Genomic DNA, 15,479 nt, shown 5'->3' on the forward strand with positions numbered 1-15,479 from the left:
CAAACCCTTTTGCATTCAGAAGGACCACATCAAACGTTCTTATTCTTACTCTGTGGTCAGAGCTGAAGGACAAAAGCTGCTTCAAGTAAGACATATGCTTAATAAAATAAGCTAAACCTTAACCACTTAATGAGCATAAAACAAATTTGTTTTTAATTATTGAGAGACTTCAATCAAACTATTTCTGAGGCAGAATTTTAGAGATAATAAAAAAAAGATATTTGGAATGTGTGTCCCTCCAGATCTTGATGGTCCAAATACTGGACATTCCATCCCTTAGCCTGGGGGGTGAAATCTTACACCCCTCAGAGAGGGTCCGCAACTTGGGTGTCCTCCTGGATTCGCAGCTGACGTTAGAATATCACCTGTCGGCTGTGACCAGGGGGGCTTTTGCCCAGGTTCGCCTGGTGCACCAGTTGTGGCCCTACCTGGACCGGGAGGCACTTCGAATGGTCACTCATGCCCTCGTCACCTCAAGGCTCGATTGCTGTAATGCGCTCTACATGGGGCTGCCCCTGAAAAGTGTTCGGAGACTACGGTTGATCCAGAATGCAGCCGCGTGAGTGATATCGGGTGTACCTAGATACACCCATGTTACACCCATCCTCCGCAAGCTGCACTGGCTTCCTATTGGTCTCCGAACCCGCTTCAAGGTGCTAGTTATTACTTTTAAAGCCCTACATGGCTTAGGACCTGGCTACCTGAGAGACCGCCTCCTGCCACATACCTCCCAACGACCAATAAGATCTCACAGGTTGGGCCTCCTCCGGGTGCCGTCAGCCGGAGAATGCTGGCTGGCGGCCCCTCAGGGGAAGGCCTTCTCTGTAGCTGCTCCGGCCCTGTGGAACGATCTAGCCATAGAGATCCGGACCCTTTCCACTCTCTCGGCCTTCCGAAAAGCCACTAAAACCTGGCTGTTTCGGCAGGCCTGGGGCTGTTGAACAAGGTCCAGCCCATCTAGACGGAATGTATGGTGTGTTGTTTTTAAAATTGTATCTTTTAATTTTTAATTTTTAACTTTTATCTTGTTTCTGTAAGCCGCCCAGAGTCCTACAGGATTGGGCGGCATACAAATTTATTAAAGTACTAAATTACTAATTACTATGTACTCTACAATAATAGGTGAAATTCAGAGTTGAAGTAGACCAGGGGTGTCAAACTTGCTGCCCTTGGGCCAGATGAATCACACACTGCCCCCCCCCTGGTTTAGTGGACGGGGAAAAAGCCATGATACTTCATGTGAGTTTAACACCCATGAAGTAGACCAATATCTAAATAGTATACTACACTCCTAATTTTGAAGGGGAAAAGAAACATGGACTATTAAGCCATGAGAAAGCAGTGGGGGGAGTGAGAGACTAGGAAAGGAAAACTCAATAGTAATTATTCATATTCTACCAAAAGACTAACTAGATCTGTTATATTCTAGTACTTTCCAAATATGTTGAAAGTATAGTTCCCAGAATATCTAAACAAGCATAGATAGTGCGCATGCCATTTGCCTCACTATGCTAAATGTAAAGGTTTCCCCTGTCCAGTCATATCCAACTCTAGGGAGCAGTACATTCTCTGCTTCTTAGCCAAGGGAGCCAGTTTTGTCTGAAGACATTTCTGTAGTCATGTGGCCTCCTATATGTTGAGGTGCATGAAACACTGTTGCCTTCCTACCAAAGTGGTACTTTTTATCTACTTGTACTTGCATGCTTTCAAACTGCCAGGTAGGCAGGAAGTGGGGCAGGTAACAGGAGCTCAAGTCTTGAATCTGGGCTGTCAGCTTTCCAGCTGACAAACTTAGTGTCTTTAACTGCTGAGTCATTGTGCAGGCCCCTTCTGATATGCTAACGAACAGTAATCTCCAGGGAATAAAATACTTTAAAAAACAATCCTTTACTTGCAATCAAGCTAGGAGGACATTTTTGCAGCTAATCCCAACTCAATCCAGAGTTCTTATTTGAGGCAAAGAAAAAGAAAAAAAGAAAAACCCAACTAGGCTCAAATTATCCTACTTTGAACATATAATGTGAAGACCCAACTCTGGAGAAAGCTTTAATCCTGGGAAGGTGGAAGGAAAGAGAAGAGCATCAAAATCGATGGAAATGGCTGCACCATTGGGAGACCAGAAAGACCAGGCTAAGGACAGACTGTCCTGGAGAACATCTAAGAGTCTATAATGACTTGATGGCACATCATCAATTAATCAGTCAGTCAGTCAATTAATTACCTAACAGATCTAAAAGACATCAGATTGAGGAAGGATGATTTCCTGAAATCTAATCAGGCTGAGGTTATCCCTCAGCCACCTCTACTAGATCTTCATCATGTGTACAAAGTTAGGTAAAAGTTTCCTCCAGGTTTCCCCAGCTAATAATCTGAATAATCAGTGTCCAAAATTCTTTTCTGAGTTGCACTAACAAGTGGGTCCTCCTCATAGCAATGTCACTGCTGTACATTTTCTTGCTTCCTTTTCTTCTAGATTTAGTTCACAATAGACTATTGCCCAACAGGAAAGTGAAGTGTGTTAAGGAGAAGCTGATCCTTCTTCATTAAGCTTTTTTCATTATTTTTAATTCAGTGCAGTCAAAATCTTGGAGAAGGTAAGCAAAAGGACAGCAACAGCAAGGTGGAAATGTACAGCCAAGATGGTCTGGAAGTCACAACTAAAATTGTGCTCAATTCTATTTCCTCTCCCCCCTCTCCATCGTTCTTTCTTTCTTTCTTTCCTTCCTTCCTTCCTTCCTTCCTTCCTTCCTTCCTTCCTTCTTTCTTTCTTTCTTTCTTTCTTTCCATCCATTTATCCCTGTCCATGTCTGTCTGTCTGTCTATCTGTCTATCTATCTATCTAGCCATCCATCCACCCATCCCTGTCCATGTCTGTCTGTCCGTCCGTCCATCCACATCTATCCATATCTATCTATCATCTATCTATCTGATTTATTGGCTGCCCATCTTATCACAAGGTAACTCTGGGAAGGTTACAATGTTAAAAAGATAAAACTACTTAAGTAAAATACTACAAACATATAAAAATACAAAATACAATAGCTAAAAGGCTTTGGATGGTAATTACTAATGCCTGACCTTGCTTCATCCCAGCTCCAGTTAAATGTGGATAAATGCCGGTAGAAGAAAAGCAAAGAAAAATGTGGGTGGTGAGAGCTGGGATGACAGATTTCTCAATTTGTGTTTCATCCAAGTGCCCATCTTTCTTCTTGGAGCTCTTCCTAACTGACAGCTTGATTCTGTTATTCAGTTTTCAGTGAGGAAAAAAAACCCCAATATCAAGTGTTTATAGATGGAGTGTTTTTCAGGTGTCAGGTATCCAGGTCTGCTACCCACGTCACTTCATAAGTCAATAAAGAAGATTGGATTGATCCGGTTTTATTCAAGTGGCTGGTCTTCAGCTAGTACAATCAACAGAAACATGAAACATTTTGAAGAATGGTGTCTATTATGAAAGAAAGCCAATCTGTTCTTTGGTTATCACATTTGTTATTTGTACTCTCTCCAACCCACTAGGGTGTAAGCAGCAAGCAGTTGTAAGAAAGGGAGAGCTGCTCACCCTCCTAAGCTACTCTGCTTGCCAGAACTGGAATAAGAATTACCCACCAGTCCGCAGTGTCTCTGAAGGAGGCAAGAGGGAAGTGTCCTTGCCAGTACAAAATGTCTCAGACCAGTCCCTTTTGTGAATGGTATCCTTGGAATTAAATGGAATAATTGTGTCGGGATTGGGATTGAGTAAATTGCCGATCATATTCCTAGAAATTGAGCTGCCTCTGAAATAGAGCCTAACGGATCTGAAGATTTGGGCTCATTACAGTACACATCAACTGCCATGATATGTAGGGACAGGAAATTTTTGGTGTATATGTGTGTGTGGGGATTGTCATGTGTGTTGGGCCTGATCTCTGGGTGTTACGTGAATTTTATTATATGGGTATACTGTGTATATATGTACAATGACAAGAAAGTATTCTTACATTCTTCTGAGACAAAGCCAAGGATGCTTGCCATGCTGGGGCTTGCATTTAGGTTCTCTTCTCTTGTACCATTTTGATGCTTGGGTTATATGATGCTACAGAAATTAGACCAGCTGCCTCAGAACTTGATTTAAGTTATCGCCAATCCCCACCACTCTCCCCCCGCCCAATACATTTGGTTCATTTAAACAGTTTCAATTGCTACACTGGCATGTACTCCACTGGATTTGGTGTTTACAAACAGAATTAATGTTACATGCTAATTAAATACTCAGTTGCTGCCAATTTAATTCTATTCCTGGGAAAAGTTGCATAATTTGATGGTGCCAAGGAAGGTGGAATACTGCTACCAATGTCTGGAGCTCTGTTATTAGAGTAGAGGCACATAGCAAGCTCAGTTCCCTCCATACCTTAAATCAGCATGCATCCCTTTTAAGTGTCTAAAATTGGACCTGGGTTGTTTCTTATATTACTTCAGGTTATATGAAAATTAAATTTTACTGAGGTGAGGAGCCCTTGATTCTGCAGATATGGTGAAACCATTACTTCCATTCTAACCATATGGCTGTATTATTAATTCCCACATTGCAAGGGCATTGTAGTACAGCTGCCTCTGGTCTGGATGTTCCAATGATTGTCCAGCCAACAGGCTTCTTTATAATATGACAAAGTATATCAATCTTCATGGCATTTATCATACGAAAGCAAACTGGGTTCACTCGTGTTATGGCAAAATGCTATTTGCAAATGAAGGTTTACAATTTGGAGTGTTTAAAAATCCATCCTATTATGGCTTATTCATCCAATAAACCTTGGGTAAGCCATGTAAATGCTGATGCCAAGGAAAGTACATGGTTGTTTTTCCATGGAGCCACCAGGAGTTAAGAGTTTCTTACTTTGTTAGCTGGAGTCTATCCAAGGACATTGTAACAATTGGAATACTTGAGAGAGCAAACTTTGGTGACCCAAGGGGTCATTTCAATGAACAACGTGGGCAATTGCCCAGATATGCACCTCACTCACTCACACATTTGCACTCATAAAACCTCTTCCTCCCTATTGACTTCCAGTTGATTTCTGGATGCAGTTCAAGATTCTTATTATTATCTTTAAGGCCCTAGATCAGGGGTGTCAAACTCAAGGCCCGGGGGCCAGATCCAGCCTGCGGGGTATTTAAATCTGGCCTGGAGCGCCACCCTGGAAACAGCAAAGGACTGGCTTGCAGTGCTTCTGCTAATGAAAATGGAGCTCCATTTTCACTGGCAGAGGGTTGCAGGAGGCCATAGCAGCTGAAAATGAAGCTCGGAAGCCCATTTTCACTGGCATAGCACTTGGGCCACCACGGATGCCCCCGACACAAGTGACATCGAGTTGGCCATGCCCACCCTGGGCACGCACACCCCAGCTCCCCGCGGTCAAACACAATCCTGATGTATTCCTCAATGAAATCAAGTTTGTCACCCCTATCCTTGATGGCAAAGAGCCACGTAATTTGCAGGACCACCTTTGCGTATGGGTATCAACATATCCCATTAGGATAGATAGGATGGATATGCTTTGGATCTCTTCCTCTCCATGTTGTCATGCAATAGGACCTGAGAGAAGTGTCTTCTTGATAGCCAGCTTTTTTGAATAGTTTCCCACAAAAGATTCAAGGAATTGCTACCTTTTATCCTTTCAGAAGGCTGGGAAGACCCTTCCGCCAAGTGTTGGACTATGATGTTATCTTTTGTTTTTAATCAATCGTTGTGAGTTGCCTAGGGTCATCATGAGGTAGGCACCATGTAAGTTGAATAAAATGAATGAAAGAATGAACGAACAGATGCCTTCCCTCCCAAAGAGATTTTTAAGCAGGATAATCAAGGAGAAACTTTAGACAAGGGGCTCCTAAACTTTTATATTTTAGTGTAAACTTAATAGAGATACCCCCCCCCTAAAAATCCAAACACCACAATAAAAACAAATGAACTTTGAGAAAAATATGAAGAATTTGTTTTTTTAATAAAGATGTACAAAATAAAAAAGCAAAGGTTGTTCACACTTCTGCTGGACTCCATTCCCCCTCCTCTCCAAGGGAGGTACACCTATTTTGAAAAACCTAGTTTAGACTCTTTACTGTTCTAACATTATTAAGGTACTTCTTAACAGGGTCATTGGCTCTTCCAAAGCAATGACCTATAGCGCAGGTAGTCATTAAAAGGTATACTTTCATTTGTAATTAGAACTGTTGATATAGATAGATGGTGAAAACTTTTACCTTCTTTTCTCCCTACTCATTTCAGACTTGTTGTAAATTCATTATAGCTGCCCACTTTGATAAGACTCTGGGCAGCTTAGAAACACAACGAAAACTGTTAAAAACAAATACCGTATTTTTTGGAGTATAAGACACACTGGAGTATAAGACGCAACCAGGTTTTGAAGAGGCAAAAAAAAATAGGTAGGTAGAGGGATACAGAGGGAGAGAAAGAGAGAGAAATACAGTAGGTAGGTAGGGAGAGTAGTTAGGCAGGTAGGTAGATAAAGGAATATAGAAATAGAGAGAAATAGAGAGAGAGAAATATAGTAAGTAGGTAGGAAGAGAGAGTGTGTGTATAGGTAGGTAGGATAGAGATGGAAATAGAAAGAGAGAGAGAGAAATACAGTAGATAAGTAGGGAGAGAGAGAGTAGTTAGGTAGGTAGGTAAAGGGATAGAGAGAGAAATATATATAGAGAAATACAATAGATAGGTAGGGAGAGTGAGTAGTTATGTAGGTAGGTAGACAAAGGGATAGACAGAGAAATAGAGAGAGAAATACAGTAGATAGGTAGGTAGGGAAAGAGAGAGTGTAGATAGGTAGGTAGCGGGATAAATATAGAGAGATAGAGAAATACAGTAGATAGGTAGGGAGAGAGAGAGAGAGAGTGAGTAGGTAGGTTGGTAGATAGAGTGGGGGGAGAGAGAGAAATACAGTAGCTAGGTAGGGAGCAAAAGAGAGTAGGTAGGTAGGTAGATGTTTCCAGGTGTATTTATCTATGTGCTGGAGAAGGAAATAGCAGACAACCTGTAGCACCTAAAACTTTGTTTCTGCTGGCACAGCACTTGACCAATGTAATTCTCATCAATCTAAACAGTTTTCCAAAAGCGGGAAAAAAAAGTTTTTGCACACTGCAAACCTCCCCCAAACGGCCCATTTTTCGTGAAAACGGGCTCGTTTTTTTTTTCAAATAAAAGGCATGAATAGCCTTGGGGGGGCTTGCAGAGTGCTCCTGGGGGGGGGGACAAAAACAAGCAAAAAACAGCCCATTTTTAGCGAAAACGGGCCATTTTTTTGTCCCCCAAAAATTGCATGCATAGCCTTGTGGAGGCTTATAGAGTGCTGCTGGGGGTGGGGGGGGGAGAAACGGCCCATTTTGTGCTCATTTCTACCCTCCCCAGACCCCAGGAGCTCTCTGAAAGCCTCCATAAGGCGATGCACGGCCATTTTGGTGAAAGGAAGGGGCTTTGGGAGGCAAAGAATGATGTATTTGGTGTATAAGATGCACCCAGATTTTCAGCCTCTTTTTGAGGGAAAAAAGTGCGTCTTGTACTCCGAAAAATATAGGTAGGTAACCGGGACTAACACAATCAGATAACATCAAATAGAACCAATGAGGGGCTCCATAAACACATGAAACCTGAGCCTGGGACCAAAGCCAGGTCCTTAAGATGTTTTGCAACATGCAGAGGGAGGGCACTGATGAAATCTTGGGTGGGGGGAGGGGGTTGCTGTTTCAGAGGATGTGGGCCACAAGATGTCATGGTTCTTTAGTCCCATCAGATAACAATATTTAATAGAAGGGACTTGGAGTATACCCATTTTTCCAGAATTATTTCTGGAAATATGTAATATTAGTAGAGTAATATTGATAGCATACGAATATTAGTATCAGTATACAGATAGCCTTCGACTTAAAACTATTTGCTTAGTGACCAAGGTTGTGAAAAGTCACAAAAAGTGACTTCAGCACAGAAAATAACAAAAATTAAACTGAATACACAATTATTAGACTGAGTTCATGTTTCTCATATTTCATATTTCTTAGGATGATCTGATGGCTGAAGCCAGAATCTCCTGCTTCCTTTCATTTTTTTCAACCTGGTGTACATTTTTCTTTTATTGATTGAACAAATATCTCTCTTTTCCTCCATCTTCTTGCATTTAATTCCCAGAAATACTGTTTTAACAGAATAAAGTCTTTATCTCTTCGGTAAGGGAAGCGGGGGAGGGCAATCACTTTTCTTCTGCTATACCCAGATGTATAAGTTGTATATACTGTATACTGAGCATATGAGCATCAGAGTAACAGAAAGGCTGAGTGATAGGCTGCAGCCTATACATTCTCTACAGCAATCATGTAAAATGTTCAATGGAAACAGGGAACAAACACTACATTTTTTGTCAAAAAGTGTGGATTCTCCTCAGGGGGGGATTGCTGCTGGCGTTAATGCTGTTTCGCTTTGAATGACTAAAAAACATGCCAACAACAGCATGGGCAACCGGGGAACCGGTTCTTGGGCGTGGCGAGCCTGCCGTCCTTCCCGGTTCAGTGACCCAGTCACAATTTCCACTACTGTTTCACTCGAACTGGTGTGAACCAACAGCAACCCACCTGATTCTCCTACACCCGTGATGGCAAACCTATGGCATGTGTGCCACAGGTGGCACATGGAGCCATTTGTTAGGGCATGCTAGGCGTTGCCTGCCCTGGCCAGCAGAACTTCGGCCTTCTTTTTCGCCCATTTTTTGCCCTCTGGAAGCTTTCCTGAAGCCTCCGGAGGGCGGAAAACCACCCAACGTGCATTTGGAAGTTTGGGAACGGACTTCCGGTTTGAGCGGTGGGCCATTTTTCATGCTCCGAAGGCTCCAGGGAAAAGCCTCATGAATGCCCTGGAGAGCAAAAAAACAGTACTATGGGCAACCCGGAAGTCACTTCCGGGTTGTCCGTAGGGCCATTTTTCGCCCTCCGGAGAGAAGGCCTTCCCTTTCAGGGAAGCCTCCTGAAGGCTCCAGAGGGTGAAAAATGGCTGTATGAGCAACCCGGAAGTGCGGGAATGATAACTTCCGGTTTGTCCGTAGGGTCACTTTTCGCCCTCTGGAAGCTTCAGGGAAGCCTCCTGAAGGCTCTGGAGGGTGAAAAATGGCCCTACGGACAAAACAGAATCACAGTTCCCAAACTTCCGGGTTGCTCGTATGGCCATTTTTTGCCCTCCGAAGGCTTCAGGGAAGCTCCTGAAGCCTCCGGAGGGCCCGTTTTTGGCCTCCCCAGGCTCCTAGAAAGCCTCTGGAGCCTGGGGAGGGTGAAAAAAGTGTGCTAAAAGCGGTGTGTGTGTTTTTGCACACGCATGTATGCTGGGGTGGCACACATAGCATTATTGGTGTGGCACGCCCATGCATGACACCCCTGCACTTCCCCTGCTTTTGGCACGTGATCCAAAAAAGGTTAGCCATCACTGTCCTACACCAATGCATTATATATAGAAGAATTAAACTGCCGCTATAGAATGTTGTCACACAGCTAACCTATTCTTCTTTTGTGTCCTTCATTTAATATGACAAGGTTTATTGGCATATGTTCAGATCTCTTTAGTTACATATGAGCTCACCATAATAGCTGATCCCTCACCAAGAGGATATTGCTTGGAAGAATTGACTTTGAAGGACCTATTGACAGGGAAAACTTAAGAAACATACATGCCTTGGGGAAAAGTATTCAAAGGATACACTGCTTCCTCCAAACAGCTCCCTTTTATGACAAGGCAGTTTACCTATGCATGTAAACATGCCTCCGTGCTTCATGCTATCAATAGTCCTGGCTCTGTCCTTCTGCATGCAGTAAGTTGCTTGCCTTTACTCACCACTCCGCTTAGGGGCCTAAAATCAACTTGCTAGACCTTGTATCTCTTTTATTTTGAAGATCCTAACCCAGTTTCTTCTAGCAAGACTCCCCACAGCAATTGCAGCACCATCTTCCTTACAGATGTTCCAAAATATTTCACTAGAACTTGAAAGGGCTCATATTACAGAATGAAATCAGGTTTGTGATCAGGCTTGCTGGTTGGTCTGTGAGACAATGTGCTGTTTTTAAAGTCTCACCAAGTATAGGATGGATTCAGGACCAATAGAATTGTTTGATAATGTTGTCTCTCCTTACAGTACTTTGCCTTGAAAAAGCAAGATTTCAAGAACATTTATTTCTTTTGAATTCTTATGGTCAAGAGATATCCTCTCCTTCTAGACATTTGGAGTTGACATCACTCCCCCACGCCACCCCCACCCAGTATGATCAACAGTGCTTTGCTTGATAGGCTCCAGAGACAGTCCTTGACTAAAAATCAATAGCAGGAAAAGGCGCAGAAAAAGCAGATGATAGTGATTTTGCTTAATGGTCATGATTTTGAATTTATAAACTTTACTTGGATTTTCAAAATCCAAATGGATCATATCCCCCATTAAAGATATGAACGAAGCTACTAAGGATATAATGAAAGTAACCCCGATACCTGACTCAAGTATTATAAAAAGAATAAATGAAAATAAATGAACATAAATAATGAATGTATGAGAGAAGGAACAGTGGAAACAATGCTTTTAATTGGTCATAAAATATCAGTATTTTTTTTCAACTGCTATATTGAAAGAGAAGAGTCTCATTTCCTATTCAAAGATACAAAAAAGTAGGGTCAAAATAAACAGAACAAAGTTATTGTAACAATCCTCTGTCTGTGTACAAGACTGCTTCCTTTTAGTTCCTTCCCATAGGCTCCCTGTCAAATGTGACTTTAGCTCTATCGTTCTTGACAATTTCAGAAAAGCAAAACACAATAGGTACTCCTACATACTGCTAAATCAGCAGAGTTTGTGTTCAGCTGAGAGCAGGATTTACAACTTTTTTTGAGCTGTTACATAGTTTTGGGTGCATAACAAATAAAAAAACTACATTGACTTGGTTTTTGAGTGATAGGATAGGGTTATGCACCAAAAACTGAAGGAGGCAAGACAAACCAGTATGCGCAGCCAGGACAAATTTTGATTTCATTTACATTTAATTGAAATTACAATTAGCATGTTTATGTATATTTAACAATTTTTCGATTATGTCACACACATTTACAATTTAGTAGCAATTTTAAAGGAATTGATGGGGACTCTGAGCCTTTAGGTCATGCACCTTTACCTAACCCCAATAAATGAATGTGCATATAATCTGTTAGAGTTATGTTATACAAACACCAAACTCCGTAGCTTGTTCAGAAGCCCTGAACATCATTTAGAGTGATTCTGGATGGCCAACCCCCAACAGTCACAATAAAGATATTCTGGATTGTTCATCCTTGTTTGATTTGCTTTCTTTTATTTATTTTTTTAACCACAAAACTGTGTACAGAATGGTCCCAAAGTCACCCTGTCAATTTCATGCATAAAGGAATAGAACTCACATCATCGTCATTTCTAGTCTGGCCAGCTCTTAATGGAAAGTAGAGGAAAAGATGGGGAGGAAGGCCCCCTGAAAAATATGGAATACTAACAGAAGAAAAAGTCATTTGTACCATCCATAAAATATTGTGAATAAAACAGGGAAACTATACACCCCCACACCCAAAAAAGCCTGATGTTGCCACCTTCTTTTCATACTCTTGTACTCTTGTCAGGATAATGCAAACGTAAACTGCAGTACTTAACCCAAGTGAACAAAATACTGGGGTTTTTTTCCATTTCTCAACACCATCTGTAAAAGAAATCGTGTTTAGGGTTATCTTTTTAAAGTTTGGCCAATGGTAATTGGTGGTGTAAATTCCTAGAAATTTACTACTCAATTGTTTCTCTCCATTGGATTGAAAATAAGCAAGATGTAATTACAGAATCAAAGCAGAAGTGGCACCATGATTGCTATAATTAGGAAGCCAAATTACCTAGTGAAGTGGCTCTTGAAACCTGAGCTTGTTGCTGAAGAGGAGGAGGAAGAGGAGAAAATAAGATTATAGGCAGCAGCAGAGAGGCTTTTCCTCAAGCAAAATGCTTTGCACTTGGCATACAGATTCCATACATTTTAGTTAAACTCAATTAAAAAAAAGACTTGGGCTGATTTGGACACACTTTTGAAAAACAAATTGTGCCTTGGCTGAAGCTACGTTTCCAAGGAAGGAAGACATGGGAAAATAAGGGGTTATATTAAAGGCATACATAATTTATTTTATATATACCTCTGAACAAGAAACTTTATGGAGAGGGCTAATATAGATATTGTATCAAAATAAAAGTCCAAAGGAGGTGTTTTCTATTCCCACCAAATTAAAGAAAATATTTGGAGATTTCAAGCAGCCCCATCCAAAATGCTGGTATGCTTGAACACAATGAAAGAACATGGCACAAAGATTAGTCTTTTCACACACTGCTAAAGCTTAACCCTACAACCGTGATGGCAAACCTATGTCACGCATGGCCACAGGTAGCATGCAGAGCCCTCTCTGCAGGCAAGCCAGCCATCGCCCCAGTCCAGCTCCACCACGCCTACACCTGTGCCTCCTGCCAGCCAGCTGTTCTTCGGGTTTCTTCCGCGCATGCTTAGGGGGGGTGGGGTCCATATGCATGTGCGGGGGCGCTCACGTTGCATTTTGGGACTTAACTCTAACACATTTTGATTTCCAGGTTGGTACAGGAGGACTTCCAGGCCCAAAAAGGGGCATGGGGGAGTGCATGCATGGGGGGGGGGGATGTGCATGCATGGGGGGGCATTTGGGGGGTGTCTCTCTCACATGCAAACGCTTTTGGCCCGCAACGACAAAAAGGTTAGCCATCACTGCCCTACAAAATACCACCTTTTGTGCAGTGTTCCTTCATCTCAAGAGATAAGGGCAGAGTTATCTGGCCATCCTCTATGAACTTTGTCAATTTAATCTGATTCGCTGAAGAAAATGAAAAAGATCTCCAAACAGATCTCCCACTCTAGCATAGATCTATTACTGTAAAAAAGCAAGAACCAGTCCTCCCCTTCTTCTAGACTGAGGAGACTGGACATTGTCTTTCGCTCTTATACCAAACTGTGGAATCTGTCTCTTCCACAAGAACTCCTTCAAAATTCTAACCTTAAGGACAATGATTCTGCAGGCCTTCTCCTTCTCATGATTGGTATTTATACTACACACAGTAACAACATGCAGAAAGAACAGCTCTGATAATTCTCACTCTAACCAATTCCACCCCACTAAAATGCTTACAAATTCCACTCATTGGCTATAGATCTCATTTTCACATAGAAGAAAGGCCCAATTCCAAATATCTACATGATCAATGAATGACAAGTTAGTAAAGAATGTCCCCAAACTTGAGTGTGTGAGAAAGAAGGGTAATGTATATAAAATATAAATTGTAAATTCTAGCTTTGGAGTCAATTTATTCCCTTTACCCAGTAATAATTACTGTATTTACTGGCATACTCTGTTATTCTGTGGGACAACTAATAAGTCTTGCTTGATTTGTAGAGATAAGTTTCTTTAAGTCAGGACTGAACAAGCAGGCCTGCCAGAGAACTGCTCTCTGGGCCAAGAAAAAAACTGAGATAATTTTAGTTCTGCCTATTCCCCTTCTCTCCCTCCAAAGGGATATTACAATTTGGTAATAATTTTAATTAGCTCTTAAGTTACCTGAAAGCCAGGGCTTCAGTTTGTGAATGCCTGGCTAAGCTAAGGAAAGACTGCCCTTAGTGGGACTCGATAATTTTTACCATAAGATTGTTTTCTTTGACTGACAGACCAGCACTTCCAGGCCAAAATTTCATCCTGATTACGCTTGTATTATAATAAGACAAACTTATTTGAGCGTCAAAAAGTCATTACTATGGTACTAAGAATCTGAAGAAAGAAAGAATATGTAGGAAGTGTGAATCATTTGAAGTGACCTTTCCTATTTTTTTTTAATCTGGATTATCACATCTGACTTTTTATAGAAAGCTAGCAATAAATATTATTCAGTAAAACTGACTCACTTCCAACATGAAGTTCTTTTCCTTATAGTTATGAAGATAACTCTCGTTTGAAGTAAAAACAATCGTTTCTTGCGTGCAAATGTAATACAGGTTGTTATTTTCTAAACAGGGCTAGTCATCCAGAGGGATTTCTGTACTATTAGAACAACTATCCTGGTGAGTGCTAATCAGGGGTGGGTTTCAACCGGTTCGCGGCGGTCCCCGCGAACCAGTTGGTCGGCGAACCCGGAAGTAACTTACTTCTGGGAACGGCGAAGGGCCCACCTACCCGCCTTACCGGTCTCTGAAGGCTTTTGCGCTTCCACGCAGGCGCATGGCACATACAGCATCTGCGCAATTCTCCGTGAGCAGCTGGAGCATCGTGCAGGCGCTAAGGCGCATGCATGAACTGTGCGCGTGCACGAGGACGGCGCCGGCCCCGTTCCAACTGAACCGGTTGGAACGGGATTAGCAACCCACCACTGGTGCTAATCCACCATTGCAGGTAAGGTATTTCCCCAAAATGTATGATGATTTATTAAGCATGTTCAGCTTTTAACAGAAAGATGGAAAAGATTAAATAAACTGAAATGCACAATTCCTTTTATGCTTGGGTGAAAAACCTATTTCAAAATTATCAACAGTTATGATCTATTGATGATAATGCAGAGATCGCACAACCACTTCTGGTTTGGTATCACAACAATCAGATTTCTCAAAACGACTTTTGAGAAAGACAGGTTATCTCCCACCTCACCCCACTCTATTAGTTATCGACTGAAACTTGCTTGTTTCTCCAATTGGCCCCATTAACTATGAGGGCTAGTTGCTGATAAATAAGTACTGACAAAAAACAAACAAACAAAAACAACCCTTAAGGTTAGGATGGAAGAATTTAAAGTATCATATGCTTGCTGATATCAGAAATGAAAAAAAGCTATTTTGTTTTACAGCTAAGCCAAATACATTAGAATGCCAAAGAACTATTTGTTTCTCAAACTTTCTGTAGCAAAATGTTTGCCAATAAGCACAATTGAAACTGTGTTAAAATATGCATTAACTTTCATCTATTTACATTCGAGACTGGAAAAATAAAGATCCCATTACCTCAACTCTACCTACCTGTAAAAAATGTAATTAGGGGGAAAGCAGGAGAAATCTGCTTTCTGCATGAACTGTCAAGATGCTATTCATTTCACTTCATGGCTTCCTGAAACCAATGGCCATCAAGGCAAAGCAAGAATTGACACATATCTCTTTCTGGCAAAAACTGTAAGATTTTAGGCATAAACGAAGACACATGGGGAATATGATCCCAGAGGCAGAGAAACAAGAATGTGTAGAAGTTGGATTACTAACCTGCAAGAAACATGGGAAAATCAATTTTACCCCACCTCAGATGGGGTAGCAACCTAGTGCTATTTACAACTAAGCAGGGAAGAATACCCTATTTCATGCTAATAGACTACATGGTAGGTCAACCCTTCTTAATATGACATAGGAAGGAGATATTGCTT

The sequence above is a fragment of the Thamnophis sirtalis genome, unplaced genomic scaffold, assembly GCF_051295495.1.
Source record: "Thamnophis sirtalis isolate CommonGarterSnake01/CBP01778 unplaced genomic scaffold, rThaSir2_p1.2 scaffold_7, whole genome shotgun sequence".
NCBI classification, from domain to species: Eukaryota; Metazoa; Chordata; class Lepidosauria; order Squamata; family Natricidae; genus Thamnophis; species Thamnophis sirtalis.